This window comes from Lycorma delicatula, chromosome 3 (assembly GCF_047948215.1).
Source record: "Lycorma delicatula isolate Av1 chromosome 3, ASM4794821v1, whole genome shotgun sequence".
Classification (NCBI taxonomy): Eukaryota; Metazoa; Arthropoda; class Insecta; order Hemiptera; family Fulgoridae; genus Lycorma; species Lycorma delicatula.
The window spans coordinates 149,365,791-149,379,497 of NC_134457.1; the positions used below are offsets into that span (position 1 = coordinate 149,365,791).

The 13,707-nt window shown below is 30.6% G+C and overlaps 1 protein-coding gene across 2 annotated transcripts in view; it reads left to right on the forward strand.

The window, feature by feature from the left end:
- ptc (protein patched) overlaps positions 1–13,707 on the forward strand; it is a 157,931-nt gene that overhangs the window by 83,628 nt on the left and 60,596 nt on the right. The window lies entirely within an intron of this gene.

Genomic DNA, 13,707 nt, shown 5'->3' on the forward strand with positions numbered 1-13,707 from the left:
AAAATTAGCATATGAATTCACTCTTCTGAATATTATATTGTAAAGTCAAATTAAAAGTCTGATGTGGACACCACACGACTTCTTGTGCGCCTATTAAATTACATAAACACATTTTCTTAAAATGAAAAGTACATAAAAATTTTATTTCATTAATAACTTCAGATATTTTAAATATTTTTATTTTTTTTTATTGTTGTAAACGTTTCTTTACAATCAGAGGTTAATAATTATTAATAAATTAATATATTTAAGTTAAAAAAAAGGAGATAAAATCTGATTCAAACCGATGTACCTTCCCCTTATAAGATCAAAATATTTCATTAATTAAAATTTTATTTGTTTATAACTCTGAAACCAATGAAAATAAGTACCGCTTATGATATATTGTTGAAAACTCTCGGTGAGGGCTAACTACTGCAGTTAATAAAAAGTCCAAATTCCAAATTCTTTTGGATTTTGGGCTTTTTTGGAAGTTTTGGTCCAGTCGTTTGCATTGAAAGGGGGGGGGGGTACACAACTAGATGTTACAACAGTCCTAAGTAAAAAATTTCAACATCCTACGGCTAACCGTTTTTGAGTAATGCGAGATACGTACGTACGTATAGACCACACGCCGAAACTAGTCAAAATGGATTGAGCGATGGCCAAAATGGATATTTCTGTTGAAATCTGAAAACCGAAATTTTTGTTATCACAATACTTCCTTTACTTCATACAAGGAAGTAAAAATTACTTCAAATAGAAACATTTTTGGCTATTTCAATAAAAACATTTTATTTATAAAAACTGAGTTATTCATTTTTTTATGATAAGAGTTCTATCTATTTTAATTCTGTTATAGCAACTAGATTTGGAAAAAAATACTAAAATTTATTAAACAGTCGTTTAGTTGGGAGTGGTTTTTTTTTTAATAATTCCAAGTAATCTTCCATGATTTTGTTTGAAATGATATTTTAGCGATTTTTAATAAGATAAAAAAAAGAAAGCTTTTCATCAAGTTTTCCTCCAAATATGATGCGTCCAGATATTCCCCAACTATTTTAATATCTGTATTTTTATTTATTTTAAAAATATTTCCGAGATATAAAACCAGTTAAACGTTAAGATATACACGGTGTATACAGTGAGAAATTTAACCCATCCCACATGATAGCAATGCTTTAATTCGTATACATACTAAAACAAATAGAATAAAAAGATCAGGAGGGTCCACATAGAAATTGTAATCAATTGCAATATTAACAAAATGACATATAACACTTTATTTTATTCATTTATTTTTTGTCGCAGTGTTTAATTTACAATCGGTTCCAGTTTACCGGAACTATAAGTAAATTTGAATATATAAAAAAGTGACATGCAAAGAGGAATTTCCTTTGAAAATACCTCAAAAAACTGTATGTGTAAGCATATCTATACATATCTTACTCAGTGTATATAAATATATAATAAACATAAATAAGTGCATACAAAGATGAGTCCGAGCAACATTGGTCAAGTTTAGAACATAAAAAGCAAAGAAAACGCTAAAAAGTAATCTTATCAATCACACAATCGTACAAAGAAACAGTGAACAAATCAATGAACCAACAAAAATAAGTGGCGAAACGGAATGAAGAATTTTGACGATGCACGACACCCTAGGGTAGCTGATTCACCTCAGTTCTCGGAGAATTTATAGATTTAATATATGGAGTAGCTTTAGGCGTTCAACATCCTCGCTGTTATCCAGGTTAACCGCGAGCCAGATGACATGTTTCTTCAGCTTCATTTTGTATCTTGTACCGAATCGCTGTATATCCTCTCGAACGTTTGGCAATTCCAGATAATCGTGTATTTCAGTGTTTTATCGCAAACCACGGCGCTTCTGTTATATTTTTCCATACCTTGTTCTGGAATCGCTGTACGACTTCGATGTTAATCTCGCGTGTACCCCACAGTTGGATTCCTTAGGTCCAAACTGGATCTGCGGTTTCAGGATCGCTGAGCACAGTAACTGTTTGTTAGGTAATAACACTTGCGACCACCCCGTCTAACAACCAGTACATCTCCTTGAACTTAATGTTAAACTATGTCCTTTTTTCCCCTGACATGAATCATCCACGTCAGACGGCGATCCAGATTCAGTCCTAGGTATCGCACCTAATTAGTATGCGGAATGAAAAAGGCATTTAATTTGAACTCGTCGACAGTCCTCCCTCCTAACCGCAAACGAAACATGCGTAGATTTAGTCGGATTAATTTTCATCTGCCATCTAGCTAGCCATTCGTTAATTAGATCCAATGCAGTTTGCAGTTTAGCAGAAGCTACGATAGGGTCAGCATCCACAGCCAGAATCGCCATGTCATCCAAACGATCAAACGATGCGACTGTGATGTCCTTTGGAGTCGGGAGATCCGCCATGATGACCGAGTAAATAAACGGTCTCAGAACAGAGCCCTGAGGATCATCCGACCCAGTATCGTATCAGTTTATGATATAATAAAGAATACCTTTAAGTGGAGTAATAACCTTTAAACTTCATGAATACTACTGCTCACTAATCCATTTTTGTTTCAGTGTTTCTTTCTCTCTCATTCTGTATACATTATGTCAAATACAATCACAAATTTTGTAATCTTTTACTATAGATGCACAATAATTGTAATTTACGGAAAATTTGTTGTGGGCCTGTTTTTAGTTTCTACAACATTTTACCAACTTTTCGGAGAAAAGTACGGTAATACCTTTGGTCAGATGGTGGGAGTGAGAGGTGAAAATATATTTTCTTTACGTTTTGAGATATTAGGAGTACGAAAACACATCCTCTTAAATTGTGGTTTCTTTATATATTTATTATGTATATATTTATTTATAGGCTTACGTATAAAATTTTATGGCTTGAACATCTCCAAAACTACTAGGTCAGTTTCATTGAAATTTAGCTGCTGTGTTGGTGTATCTGAAGTTGTGCATGTGAAAATTTAATGAAAATTGGTCGAGTCGTTCCTGAGTTACGCTCAATTTAATGTTGAAAAAAGTTATGCGGGGCAAGTTAGAAGCGTGGTTTTGAAGGTGCAAGTTGGAACGCTCACGTTTGTTTATCTAGGGTATCTATTGCACTTAACATGACATATTTTTTCAAGTACTGAAATTTCTTTTTTTATTTCTTATATTTAATTTTTATTGTAGTGCGTTTTTGCCGTGTAACTATTTTTAATGGATCAAAGGTTTGTTTTTTAATTTTAGATTAGATTAGAATGAGTTGATAGTTTTTCAAAAGGAAACAATATAAAATAAGGAAAAGTTTTTCTTATGCAGAACTGCTAAGAATTTTTTATTGAATTGTTGATTACGTTTTTATTTAAATTAAATTATATGTACATTTACCGTTAAATATTTATTATTTTTGGTTGATTACTAGGCAGAGATCTCGACTAGTATTCAATAAAATATGATAACTAATTTTTATACTTTTGCTTTCTCTTCTACGATAATGCTAATTATTTATTTATAACGTTTTTATTGTTTAAAGTATTGTTCTGTATTACCTCAGTGTAATTAACGCGAGTGAAATATTTTTTTTTCCTATCGGTTAGAATAAAATTATGATTTATCTTGTTCTTGTTTACATTAATTAAAGAATTAGTATTTGTACAGTGTTAAAATTTAAAGGTGAATATGTGAGCGTGTATACTAAGGTAAATGAAATATGTTTCAACTGTCATTTTAAAATGAGTGGTTCATGTAGTAGATAAATTATGACATTCTTTAGATACAGTCACGAAATACAAGCGGCCTAATTTCCAGCTGATGTCTTTTGAATAAGTAGTAGTTGGAATGTTATGTCTTCATTAGGAAGGCGGCCGGCCGCTTGTTTTCAGTACGTATCCCCCTATACACGCTTTCATTCAAGTTACCGCTCTTACTAACCATTCCATAAATATCTGTTTTACTTTACTACACATAGTTATTTACTTGTAGATTTTTATCTCTTTTAAATCAATTTATCAACTTCATTTATTAAACGTTTATGTAGCTTTAAATTACGTAATTTTATTTCCAGATTTTTTTAACTAAATTTAAAAATTCAGTCGTAAGGTTTTTTTTAAATTCAGGAGAAAATAAATTTAAACATAATAAAACTAAAAGAAATAAACGATTTCATTTCAACTGAATAAAAAAAAAGTATACATTCATCGTTTTTATTTTGTTGATAAAAATAAACCAAGTAATAATGAGAACTAATTTTATTTCCATTCATTTAAGCATTCATTCAAGTTGTTTGTAATCATTGGTCTATTTGCTCCCTTAAAAATTATCTTCATAATGTCAATTAAAAAATCAATTTTTGTTTTTAAATTAAAAAAAAAAACACTTTTTATTAATAATTTATTTGTTTACTATCTTTTTTAAATTTTATAACGAGAGCGAACATTTTTTAAGAGTTAGTAATAATTTTTATTCATAATTTATTTTCAGCTATTTTTATTAAATATAATTGTAATTAATCTGTTTTAGGAAATATATAGGTAGATAATCAATCAATGTTAGTAATTATGGATACCAAAATATCCTGATAACTTCATATTTAAGTATATATTATAAGTTCATTTTAGTTAGATTAGAGTTGTTTTTTTAGAATTATTCTTTTTTTCTTAAACACTTGTACGTTTAATAAACGCAATGCGTTTACTCAGTAGGAGCGCATAAATATAAAATATTACAATGATATTTGATTTCTCAGTAGTTCTAGCTTTGTACCATCCTGGAATTTGGATTTCGTTTGAAAAAAGTTGCCTTTTATTCTTGTTTTTAAAATGTATGATAATTGAACTTAAACGTCTGATTATACATCATAATAAAATGAAATTTAGGGAAAAGCTTTTTAAAATTATTAAAAAAATTTTTTTTCGTTCAGGTCATCTATGGACCGCATATAACAATCCTTTTTCAGGTTTTACTCTTCTCAGTCTTCTTCCCGATCTTTACATCCTCCCGATACGTTTTCATTCTAACTCTCGCTGCTTTCCTTCTCTCTTCTGAATACTCCGTTCTTTCGCCTTTAATTTTGTGTTTATGAAAGTAGTTGAAAATAGGTTTTAGTTAGCCTGCTCCATCCATTCGGTATTAATGTCCGAAGTAGTTGGCCTTCTTTTTTATATTAAATCTTCTCTTTTGTCCATTTCTTCTATTTTATACAGTTTTTCTGTAGGTTTCGATCTTTACTATCACCTTTCATTCACTTTGGGTTCCTTTTTTTCTCGTATCCGGTCGACTAGCTTCAAATTATACTGCTTTCTCAATCCAATATTCGTGGAATTTCATCACCTCTTTGTCTATGGTACAATGCAATTTGCCGGAAAGTTCACAACGCCTCGTAGGGCCGAAGTGTTTGATCTGCTGTACGTATATGTTTACGCAAGCGGCTTTCCTGTTTTTGGCTCTTCAGACTGCGGCAGATTCTCGTAGTTATCGATTGGGGTAACGAATTTTTCGTCTTCGGAGATATGACAACTGGTGACTTTCTTCAGCTGCCCTCGGCTTTTTGTCTTCCCATATAAGAGTAATTGGTGGGCATTTTGGTTGGCCGTTTCTTGTGTGAGTTCGCCTTGTTGACATTTTCTGTGTTTAATTTCTTCAATAGCTGCCACACCCTGCGGCTATATTTATAGAAGTCTAGGTTTTCCACCGCTCCCTGCCAATCCTTTCGCTTCAGTTCGGCTATCTCGAGTGCGTGTTTATTATCCAGTTCTGTAGTATCTCCGTCGAAGGAATTCCCGTTAAATTTATCGATATATACCTTGCATTGCGCCTGTAGGTGTAACTTCATTCCAGAAATATTCTGGAATATTTTCCTTGCTCCTCGTGGTATACATTCTGTGGAGATCCTCTTAAGTGCTGCTTAATTCTCTGGCGTTGGGGTATTTTGGCGGCTTCTTCGACGATCGCTTGTTTAAACCTTTTCTAATCGGCCTTTTCGAAATTGAATCTTGGTGGTGGTTTGTTATTTAAGATCGATTGATGACCGCTCTAACTTCACAGATTATCGGTCTGGTGAGTATGAGGAATCGGGTCTGCTACCTACTTGTAGCTTAGTCAAGAGATGCAATCCGATAAAAAGATGTTGTTTGGGTTATAAGGGCGCTTCCAGTGTCCACTGTTAAAGGATGTGGGTATTTTATTATCGAAAACCAGATTCAGTCAGCGTTCTTCAGCCCATTCTTCCACCGGGTCGCCAATTGGTTCATTCTCCGAGTAACCCCAGTTAACATTTTGGCTGTTGAAATCGCCGATTAGTATTCTCACTTGCTGCTTGTCTGTACTGTGGATTTCTCTCCATTCGAATTTTCCGTTTGGTGGTTTGATTGAAATGGACTTTTTCTTGTAGATTTTTTATAGTTTGTGTACGAGTTCCATTTTATGTTTCTTGTTCTGTAACTCTTTTTCTTGATGTACTAAAAATTTTTTAAGTTTACTTCTTCCTTCTTCTTGGTCATTCGGTTGGATCCTGTCTTCCGAGAACTTGACTTTTTCTTTTCGTTGTATCGTTTCATATTCTATTTAAATTTTCTTGTTCTCCAATTCCCCCCCCCCCTCCGATGAATTGTGTTTTTTCAAAGGAGATGTTTAGGCCAACTTTCTCAGAAATTTATTTTACACCTCTAATTGGATTTCAGCATACGTAGTGTTTTCTAAAAAAAAAAAAAAATGGCTATGTTGTCTTCAAATGTAAAACCGTCAACGTTCTATCTTATTATTTTTTTCAACCAGAGTAGATGGTTCGTACTTTTGTATTATGTTCTTTTTCCATTCTTGAATAACTTTTTTCAGAACACAGCTGAATGAAAGTGGTTAATATTTTGAAGTTTACAAAATTATAACTCCTTCTGTTATACTCCTGAGAATTATACCTTTCTTAAACGTACATTTTTACATTAAATAAATTATTTATGTCTAGTTATAAACAAATCACTAAGTGAAGTGATCCCACAAGTGTTCTACACCACTTCGATACATTTTATTTAAATAAAATAGCTTTTTACACTGCTATGACTTATTACTAAATAGAACGTTCTGTCGATCTCCCTCAGAAATATTAATCTTTTGGAGTAGAATCTTATTATTCGAAACAGTTGATGTCGAATTATAAATGTCATTTAAATAACGATTTCAAGAGTATTAACATAATTTCCCAGAGATATTTATTTTCACTTCCTTGTACGAAATAAAGGAAGTATTGTGATAGTGAAAAATTTCGGTTTTCAGCTTTCAAAGGAAATATCCATTTTGACCATCCCTGAATCCATTTTGATTAGTTTCGGCGTACGTGCATACGTACGTATATATCAAGTATAACTCAAAAATGATTAGCCGTTGAAATTTTGGATTTAGGACTGTTGTAACATCTAGTTGTTGCACTTCACCTTTTGATTGCGATCGACTGAACCAAAACTGTCCAAAAAGCCTAAAATCCAAAATATTTGGATATTGGACTTTTTCTTAACTGCAGTAACAAGCCTTCATTGAGAGCTTTTCAACGATGTATCATAAGTGGTACTTATTTTCATTGGTTCCAGAGTTATACCCAAATAAAATTTTAATTAATGAAATATTTGGTCTTACAAGGGGAAGGCACATCGGTTCAAATCCGACTTCATCTCCTTTTTACTTTTTCTTTAACTTTTTTTTTAATGTATATATATTTATTTATTAATAATTATTAACTTCTGATTGTAAAAAAAAATACAATAAATAATAATTCAATAGAAATAATTAAAAAAATGAAAAAATATCAGAAGTTATTAATGTGAAATAAAATTTTATGTACTTTTCATTTAAAAAAAATGTATATTTGTAATTTAATAGGCGTGCAAGGAAGTCATTTGGTATCCACATCAGATTTTTTGGATTATAAAATAGTTACAGTTGTGTTGTGCAGAGACTTATCTTTCTCTGCGGTGCGTATTTTACTTATCCACTTTCTATTAATGAAAGTTCGACCGGTTTCCATCTTCTCCGTAATTACATTTGCGTGAATGCGATCAACCATTTTTCTTCATTACTTGAGACCTTTAATATAATAATAATTATAATTAAGTCTTTATTTGTACTATATGCTGATCGTTTAATAATTATTTGTAATTAAAACTGTAGAACCCTAGAAAAAAATAGTAACCGCCTAACAATTTTTAGCCTCACTTTTATTTTTAATTTTAACTTTTTTGGTTTTATATTTAGTATGCCGACTAATGAAAGGAATATGATTCAAATATTAATAAACATTGTTTATTTTCCTTTAATTTATCGAACCGATCATCTAAAACTGCGCACGGATATATCCATAAATCGATGTTTATTATATGTTAGTTAATGATTTTTTTTGTTGTTGTAAGTACAGATGTGCAAGAATATTTTAAGCGGTCGTAATATTTTACGAACACATAATTAACTGTTATTAGTAATTAAAGAGTTAATAACAATGGCTTATTACAGTATCGTCAAACGTTTGCGATGAATACGAATTTAGTAGAGTAGTTATTGTATATGTGTATTTTTTACGTTTCTTTTAAGTACTGAATAAAAAAAATAATAAAACTTTTGTGTTAATGAATTATAATAATATTTATGGAAGGAAATGCATTTAATTTATATGCAGGTTGTGTCCACTATTCAAGCAAACAGAGGAACTCGTTGGGAGGTAAACTCTCGGTTACGAAACTGTGGAACGTGAGTCTTAGCCCGTGCTCTGACAGAGTTAGATTTGTCGTCGTGGACTCTTGTACCTGTCTTACCTGGCTTTTGTACTACATTGTGGGTGGTACGACCACCAAATTTTACACAACGCTTTTCATTATTCACTTTTATTGCTGTCGTAAAATTTTTTTTATAATATTTCCTTCATTATTAAAGTCATCTTGTAAAGAAACGGTCTTAGAATTCAACTTCACGAATAAATCGCGGTTTAAAATCGAGAAGTATAATTTAACTACGCATGGTACTTTGTATAAGGAAGTTCTAAGTTTATAATGGTTATTATTATTATTCTCGTAACTATTAATAGCTTTTGATAAACGTGTTTGTATATAACGAAATAATTTAAAACAACTTAAAGAATACAAATTCGTTTTATAGGGTTGTGAAATGTAATTATTACCGATTTACTGATTTATATTTTTTCAGAAGTAAGAAGATCTTAATTTACTCGAAAAACATTTCAGCTCTACATTAGATCTTTTCTACAGTCTTCTGATAGAAAACAGAGACCCTAGAGTAAAACAGTGAGCCGCTCTGGCAAAACTACTCAAATACCAAGAAGTAACTTTTAAAGACCATTCGTCCAAAGGACAGGTCCAGTTTTTTAAACCGTTAATATAGGGATCACTGTGAGAGAAAAGGATAATCTAATAACCCCACCCGAAGGAACGTTTCAAATCTTCCACCGGACAGTGTACATGTATCCTCCTCGCGTTTTTTTAGGACATCGGGTGGGGTATCTTTATCCAAATCTATCCAACCAGTATCCTTTTTTTGAGATTTTAAAATAATTTTATTATTTTACAACAAAAAATATTAAAAAATAAAATGTGAGGCAATTACTGATCTACATCCGTAGGTTACAATGTTTTTATTATACAATTTTTTTAGTAACCTCATTTGAAACCGATTTTTAATAAAATGTTAAATATATTAAACAATTTTAAGTCTGATCTTTTCGTTATTAGAATTTTGTGGGAAAAAGTTTCCACCGAATAGTAGCTGTTCTATTAATTACATTCTTTTTTAAATAAAACAAAAATACAATAAACAAAAAAAATAATTATAAAAATATATTTGATTACATATAAAAAATTATTTTTTAAAAAAGCTTTTATTTAACTAATATTAATATTAACGTTAATAAAAAAAGGAAACAAATTAGAAAAACCCTCTAAAAGTAAAAAAATAAGAATTAAATCAAATTGAGAATTTTAAACAAACAAATATAAAAATGCACTGAAGGTAAAAAATAAATTATATAAATTTCTAATAAATAACCAATAAATAAAAGCGTGGCGCAGTTATTATAATTTATTTAAAACAACGCAACATTTTCTTTTACTACAATTAATCCTCATTTTCATTTTCAATAACGACGCGAGGAGGCGGAAAGGTCTGCTGGAACCTCTACAGTTGAGATCGACTAGCTACAAGTAACAATCTGGGAAAATGCACCCACTCGCTTTCTTTGTACGTGTTCTCATATAGTTGAAGATCATCTTCGAATTCTGCTTGTAATCTAAGCCAAATTGAATGCACTCTTTACGCTAAAAGTTTCATTTTAATTAATTATGAATTTTTATTTAATGAATTCATAATTATGATTATAATTATAATAATAATAATAATAATTTTTCAGATTACCGTAAAAATGTAATTACTTTGTGCAAGATCTCTAAATTTTATTTTTATTTTTAATCTTATTAACCCTTAAAGGTCATCTCGGTGAAAATTTGAACCATCAAAGAATTAAAACTTGAGTTATGTTATTAAAGATAAATAAAGTATATACATATACTAAACAACCTCATTAAACAAAAAATATATTTTAAAATACAGCAAATGTCTATATGCCTCGAATACTTATTCGAAAAAATTGTTATAAAAACTGCGCCACGCTTTTATTTAACTAAATATTTTCATTACTTTTAATTTAAAAATTTTAAAATTATCCAAATTCTAACGCCGTAGTATTGTATTGTCATCGAAGTTACATACGTGTACCAAATTTCATTGATTTTCATATGATAGATCAAAAGATATAGATCAGCAGTTGCAAGATTTGTTTATAACTAAAGCAAGTTAAATAAAAGCTTATAAAAATTGGAAAAAGTAATTATTTATCTAAGATTAAACGTCAAACATTATGCCCCGTTTATAATTGCGTAATTTACTAACTGATGTTAGCCAATTCCATTTTTATTGGAAAATGGGTTTATGTACTGAAAGACGTCTTTTTTAGACAACGAATTTTATAAAATAGGGAAAACATGTTATGTGGAGAAAAAAGGCATGTTATATATTACAAATTTTTTTCTCTCAAATTTTCGAAAGAATCTGAATATAGTTTTTTTATTTAAAAATGCCATATCTCATCATTTATTTATCTTTTAAGCGCTCAACTGATATTTTTAGTTCAATTACAATGATAAAAAGGTACCGTTGCATGTAACTTTAATTTGTGTAAGGTCACTGATAAAAAAGGTTTTATTTAACCTCTTGTTGACAATCTGTTTATTTAATTAAATAAAATAATAAATAATGAACTACTAAATAAAGTAAGACATAAAAACATTTCTTTAAAAAAATCTAAAATAGTTTAAAATAAAAATTTGCTATGTCAGTCGGGATTTGAACCCGGCTTTAAAATCTTTGAAATATGTTAAAATTAGCTACAAATATTTTATGAAAAACGTCTGTTACTTTAGTAGAAATTTCTATACAGCCTAGTGTAGATGATGTGAATACAATGTTGGATGGTTTCCGGAAATAATCACAAAATTTTATACTTCAGTAAATATATATTCGGTGAGGCAAGAAAGTTTATTTTTTGCAAAACTTTCAGAACTTGTACAAGATTTCCTGTGTTTGCAAGTTAATTTTTACTTTTAGCTTTACTTTTAACTTTTAGCACCGTACACAAAAAATACTGGATTTCTATTTATGTCTGTTGATGTAACTTCAGTTAATAAACGATGTTCTTTATGTGGTTTCAGAAAAAAAGTCCGACAGCGTGAGATTTAGGCTCAGGGCGGCAAGGAAATACTCTCTCCTCTAGAATAAGCCAGTCCTAAGTTAACCTTAATAACTTAACCAATTAACCAATAACCAGTTAACCAATTTATAAGTTAACCTTTCGTTGGAAAGAGGAATTTGTTTTCAATTTTTTTGCTTCATTTACGTCTATTAAAACACTGACCATATCAATCGCAGCAAGCAGTATGAGGTTTTCTACGATCGTATAGGGTTGGATACTTTAGCTACTATTAATGCTACGAGATAAGATGCTTGAAGTGTACTTTTATCATTACGGCTTAATTTAAAAATAGAAGTTTGTTGATGTCTCAAAGTATGTAATTTTCTTTTGAAAAATTCCACGGGTTTGCTTTATGATCTGTATGTTTTGTTTTCAAGTGTTGAATTCATTTTGATGGCTTCATACTTTCATCAGGGAGACCTTGAAAGTAAACAGCGCTTTCTATCCGTAGAGGTAAAACCGTAATTTAAGTAATTGTCACTGTTCAATCTTGTCTTTTTACCGATAGATTTACTGGATGTAGATGGCTCACTTCGTTTTTTCACAAATTTATCCATTTTGCATAAGAATCTAATTGAAAAAAAAAAACTTATACCGTTTGACCGCACACTAAAACCCGAAACCTCAATTATTATTATTTTCAGTGGAAGTACGCTTTTAAAAACTTAAATAAAGGCACATACGCACGGTTCGCATTCGAAACTAAACTGACGTTCTGCAATGCCTTACGCCTCTTATATACTGCTGAGAGCACGACGTGTTCAAACGTATCATATGCATGTTCAAACATAACGGTCTCACAGCGAATATTATGTAAGCATACCAAATTACAAGAAGCACGTACATATCAAGTTGGAACCTGTAAATCGCTCACGTTTGTACACTTGATACATGCATGTTCATACCCGTCGTTATCAATGCAACTAAATAGTTTTAACTAGGTTTTCTCGGTTGGAGTCGGGAGTTCGCGAAATATTCATTATATTTTTTCTTTTTTGGTGATCGCTAAAAGGTTGAGAATCACTGCTCTAAATAAAACGTTTCTTTTGCTAACTACTTTTTCCGCCAGTTTTTTATTTCAATTCTTTTTTTAAATAAAACAGAAATGTAGCAGCGATGAATCGGAGACTGTTTCTATTTGATAAATAATAAGCAGAAAGAGAGCATAAATAACCAAGTTTTCATCGGAGGTCATGGTAAAGTTATTTAACTGATTTCGTTACGGTAAATCTACATCGGACTAAATTAGTAGCACGTGAAAAATTGGTTACTATATTTTTTCCAGAGCTTGTAGTTTCTTAAGTAATAAAACGTGTTCGGAGTATGTTTTTGTGATTTATTTCCTTTATCATTACCACCATCATCATCATAAATTTTAATATAAATAGTTACAGCTTGCAAGATTTTAACTCATGACAACATTTTCGTAGCATTCACACACGTATTTTTAACTGGTTTATTGTTGAGTTAAACGATTAAAATGTACACGTAACCTTGATTACACAGTGTAAATTATTTACGTAGTATAATTTGTTTTGTAACGCTTGAAGTATTAAAATTAATTTTATTTTTACATACTTTTTTTCTTTTGTTCGCACCACCTTAAGATTCTCTCTTTAATTCGGTTCTTATTTCCTTAATCTGGTTTATCTGAGAATAATATTCCGTGCGGGCGATTACTTTATTGAAATAGAATGGTGAGGTGCTTTAATTTGATTAGCTTCGGTCCATACTTCGTTAATATTACTTTAACTAAAGAAATTATTTTGCGTTACCTCCTTGAAACTTTGAAGGTGGAAAACTTTTTTCTGGTCTATAGAAACGATTGATTATACTGCATATAATCTACTTAGAAGTTTGGTTAACAACCTTTTGTGTCATAGTATGTAGTTTTTCTGTTACTTCCCTTGAGAAAATAACAAATTTAATA